The sequence below is a fragment of the Calliopsis andreniformis genome, unplaced genomic scaffold, assembly GCF_051401765.1.
Source record: "Calliopsis andreniformis isolate RMS-2024a unplaced genomic scaffold, iyCalAndr_principal scaffold0114, whole genome shotgun sequence".
Classification (NCBI taxonomy): domain Eukaryota; kingdom Metazoa; phylum Arthropoda; class Insecta; order Hymenoptera; family Andrenidae; genus Calliopsis; species Calliopsis andreniformis.
The window spans coordinates 1,629,690-1,636,083 of record NW_027480523.1 but is presented as its reverse complement, the minus strand read 5'-3'; positions in this window follow the sequence as shown (position 1 = coordinate 1,636,083).

The following is a 6,394-nucleotide window of genomic DNA, read 5'->3' as shown; positions in this document are numbered from 1 at the left end:
TTACAGCCATAATAATTGTAATAATCATGATCACCATAATAATCTCAGTGATGACCACAATAACCATCATAATCATACTAAGAAACACAATAATAATAATAATCATAATAATAACAATAATAAACGTGGAAACAGTCATAAATACCATTATAATGGCCATAAAAACCATAATAATCATAATAGCCATAATAATCTGTATGATAATTATAATAACCACACTATCAAACATAATAATTATAGTAATCGTCATAATAAGGACAACAATCATAACAATCGGAATAATAATTATAATTATCATAGCAACAATCATAATAGCAGTAATAATCATAGTAATAGTTATACCAACAGTAATAATCATAACATCGCAATACTAAACAGAATTATTATGGAAATAACCTTAATAATCTTTATTGTAGCCATAATAGTCGTGATAGACGTAATCACCAGAATAATCATAGTGATCATCATAATATTCTTCATAATCATACTATGAAACATAATAATCATAATAATCATAATAATAACCATAATAAACTTGGAAGCAAACAAAATCACCATTATAATAGCCATAAAAACCATAATAACCATAACAGGCATAATAATCTAAATGATAATCATAATAACCACGCTCTCAACCATAATAATCATAGTAATCGTCATAATAACCACAACAATCATAACAATCGTAATAATAATCATAATAATCATAGCAACAGTCATAATAGTCGTAATAATCATAGTAATAGTTATGCTAACTGTAGTAATCATAACATCGTAACAATAAACAGAATCATCATGGAAATAACGTTAATAATCGTTATTATAGCTATAATAATCGTAATAGTCATAATCACCAGAATAATCTGAGTGATGATCATAATATACGTCATAATTATACTATGAAACATAATAATCATAATAATCATAATAAGAACCATAATAAACTTGGAAACAATCATAATAACCATTATAATGGCAATAAAAACCATAATAATCGTAATAGCCATAATAATCTGAATGATAATCATAATAACCATACTATCAAACATAATAATCATAGTAACCGTCATAATAACCACAAAAATCATAACAATCATAATAATAACTATGATAATCGTAGCAACAATCATAATAGCCGTAATAATCATAGTAATAGTTAGACTAACTCCAATAATCATAACAACGTCATAATAAACAGAATTACCATGGAAATAACATTAATAATCGTTATTATAGCCATAATAATCGTCATAGTCAAAATCACCAGAATAATCTTAGTGATTATGATGATATTCGTCATAATCATCCTATGAAACATAATAATCATAATAATCGTAATGATAACCATAATAAACTCGGAAACAATCATAGTAGCCATTTTAATAGTCATGAAACCCATAATAATAGTCATACCCATAATAATCTAAATGGTAATCATAATAACCACACTATCAAACATAATAATCATAGTAATTTTCATAATAACACCGACAATCATAACAATCGTAATAATACTCATAATAATCATAGCAACAGTCATAATAGCCGTATTAATCATAGTAATAGTTATACTAACTGTAATAATCATAACATCGTAGTAATAAACAGAATTATCACGGAAATAACCTTTTAATCGTTATTATAACCGTAATAATCGTAATAGTTATAATCACCAGTATAATCTTTGTGATGATCATAATATTCGTCATAATCATACTATGAAACATAATGATCATAATACTCATAATAATAACCACAATAAACTTGGAAACAGTCATAATAGCCATTGTAATAGACATAAAACACATAATAATAGTCATACCCATAACAATCTAAATGGTATTCATAATAACCACACTATCAAACATGATAATCATAGTAATCGTCATAATAACCGCAACAATCCTAACAATCGTAATAATAATCATAATAATCATAGCAACAATCATAATAGCCGTAATAAACATAGTAATAGTTATACTAACTGTAATAATCATAACATCGTAGTAATAAAGAGAATTATCATGGAAATAAGCACAATAATCATTATTATAGCCATAATAATCGTGATAGACATAATCACCAGAATAATATTAGTGATGATCATAATATTCGTCATAATCATACTATGATACATAATAATCGTAATAAACATAATAATGACCATAATAAACATGGAAACAATCATAATAACAATTAAATTAGCCATAAAAACCATAATAATAGTAATACCCATAATAGTCTAAATAGTAATCATAATAACCATACTATCAGCCATAATAATCATAGTAACCGTCCTAATATACACGACAATCATAACAATCGTAATAATAATTATAATAATCATAGCAACAATCATAATAGCAGTAATAACCATAGTAATGGTTATACTAACTGTAATAATCATAACATCGTTATATTAAACAGAATAATCATCGAAATAACCTTAATAATCATTATTATATTCATAACAATCGTGATAGACATAATCACCAGAATAATCTTAGTGATGATCATAATATTCGTCATCATCATACTATGAAACATAATAATCATAATAATCCTAATGATATCCATAATAAACTTGGTAACAATCATAATAACAATTATAATAGCCATAAAAACCATAATAATAGTAATACCCATAATAATCTAAATGGTAATCATAATAACCTCACTATCAAACATAATAAACATAGTAATCGTCATAATAACTGCAACAATCATAACAATCGTAATAATAATCATAATAGTCATAGCAACAATCATAATAGCAGTAATAACCATAGTAATAGTTATAGTAACTGTAATAATCGTAACATCGTTATAATACACAGAATAATCATCGAAATAACCTTAATAATCATTATTATATTCATAACAATCGTGATAGACATAATTACCAGAATAATCTTAGTGATGATCATAATATTCGTCTTCATCATTCTATGAAACATAATAATCATAATAATCATAATGATATCCATAATAAACTTGGAAACAATCATAGTAACAATTATAATAGCCATAAAAACCATAATAATAGTAATACCCATAATAATCTAATTGGTAATCATAATAACCACACTATTAAACATTATAATCATAGTAATCGTCATAATAACCACAGCAATCATAACAATCGTAATAATAATCATAATAATCGTAGCAACAATCGTAATAGCCGTAAAAATCATAGTAATAGTTATACTAACTGTAATAATCATAACATCGTAGTAATAAACAGAATTATCATGGAAATAACATTAATAATCGTTATTATAGCCATAATAATCGTCATAGTCAAAATCACCAGAATAATCTTAGTGATTATGATGATATTCGTCATAATCATCCTATGAAACATAATAATCATAATAATCGTAATGATAACCTAATAAACTCGGAAACAATCATAGTAGCCATTGTAATAGTCATAAAACCCATAATAATAGTCATACCTATAATAATCTAAATGGTAATCATAATAACCACACTATGAAACATAATAATCATAGTAATTTTCATAATAACACCAACAATCATAACAATCGTAATAATACTCATAATAATCATAGCAACAGTCATAATAGCCGTATTAATCATAGTAATAGTTATACTAACTGTAATAATCATAACATCGTAGTAATAAACAGAATTATCACGGAAATAACCTTTTAATCGTTATTATAACCATAATAACCGTAATAGTCATAATCACCAGAATAATCTTAGTGATGATCATAATATTCGTCATACTCACACTATGAAACATAATAATCGTAATAATCATAATAATAACCATAATAAACTTGGAAGCAATCATAATAACCATTATAATAGCCATAAAAACCATAATAAACATAATCGGCATAATAATCTAAATGATAATCATAATAACCACACTATCAACCATAATAATCATAGCAATCGTCATAATAACCACAACAATCATAACATTCGTAATAATAACCATAATAATCATAGCAACAGTCATAATAGTCGTTATAATCGTAGAAATAGTTATGCTAACTGTAGTAATCATAACATCGATATAATAGACAGAATTATCATGGAAATAACCTTAATAATCGTTATTATAGCCATAATAATCGTAATAATCATAATCACCATAATAATCGAAGTGATGAACATAATAATCATCATAATCATACTAAGAAACACAATAATAATAATCATAATAATAACAATAACAAACGTGGAAACAATCATAATTGCCACTGTAACAGCCATAAAAACCATAATAATCATAAAATCCGTAATAATCTGGATGCTAATTATAATAACCAAACTATCAACCATAATAATCATAGTAACCGCCATAATAACCACAGCAATCATAACAAACGTAGTAATAATCCTAATAATCATAGCAACAATCATAATAGCCGTAATAATCATAGTAATAGTTATTCTAACTGTAATAATCGTAACGTCGTAACAATAAACAGAATTATCATGGAAATAACCTTAATAATCGTTATTATAGCTATAATAATCGTAATAGTCATAATCACCAGAATAATCATAGTGATCATCATAATATTCTTCATAATCATACTATGAAACATAATAATCATAATAATCATAATAATCATAATAATAAACATAATAAACTTGGAAGCAAACATAATAACCATTATAATAGCCACAAAAACCATAATAACCATAACAGGCATAATAATCTAAATGACAATCATAATAACCACGCTATCAACCATAATAATCAGAGTAATCGTCATAATAACCACAACAATCATAACAATCGTAATAATAATCATAATAATCATAGCAACAGTCATAATAGTCGTAATAATCATAGTAATAGTTATGCTAACTGTAGTAATCATAACATCGAAATAATAAACAGAATTATCATGGAAATAACCTTAATAATCGTTATTATAGCCATAATAGTCGTAATAATCATAATCACCATAATAATCTCAGTGATGACCATAATAATCATCATAATCATACTAAGAAACATAATAATAATAATAATCATAATAATAACAATAATAAACGTGGAAACAATCAGAATTACCATTGTAACAGACATAAAAACCATAATAATCATAATAGCCGTAATAATCAGAATGATAATTATAATAACCAAACTATCAACCATAATAATCATAGTAACCGCCATAATAACCACAAAAATCATAACAATCGTAGTAATAATCCTAATAATCATAGCAACAATCATAATGGCCGTAATGATCATAGTAATAGTTATACTAACTGTAATAATCATAACATCGTTATAACAAACAGAATAATCACCGAAATAACCTTAATAATCATTATTATATACATAATAATCGTGATAGACATAATCACCAGAGTAATCTTAGTGATGATCATAATATTCGTCATAAACATACTATGAAACATAATAATCGTAATAAACATAATAATAACCATAATAAACCCAGAAAAATCATAATAACCATTATAATAGCCGTAAAAGCCATAATAATCGTAATAGCCATAATAATCTGCATGATAATCATAATAACCATACTATCAACCGTAATAATCATAGTAAGCGTCGTAATAACCAGAACAATCATAACAATCGTAATAATAATCATAATAATCATAGCAACAGTCATAATAGTCGTAATAATCATAGTAATAGTTGTACTGACTGTAATAATCATAACAACGTAATAATAAACAGAATTATCAGGGAAATAATCTTAATAATCGTTATTATAGCCATAATAATCGTAATAATCATAATCACCATAATAATCTCAGTGATGACCATAATAATCATCATAATCATACTAAGAAACACAATAATAATAATAATCATAATAATAACAATAATAAACCTGGAAACAGTCATAATTACCATTATAATGGCCATAAAAGCCATAATAATCGTAATAGCCATAATAATCTGTATGATAATTATAATAACCACACTATCAAACATAATAATTATAGTAATCGTCATAATAAGGACAACAATCAGAACAATCGGAATAATAATTGTAATTATCATAGCAACAATCATAATAGCAGCAATAATCATAGCAATAGTTATACCAACTCTAATAATCATAACATCGCAATACTAAACAGAATTATTATGGAAATAACCTTAATAATCTTTATAGTAGCCATAATAGTCGTGATAGACATAATCACCAGAATAATCATAGTGATCATCATAATATTCTTCATAATCATACTATGAAACAGAATAATCATAATAATCATAATAATCATAATAATAACCATAATAAACTTGGAAGCAAACATAATAACCATTATAATAGCCATAAAAACCATAATAACCATAACAGGCATAATAATCTAAATGACAATCATAATAACCACGCTATCAACCGTAATA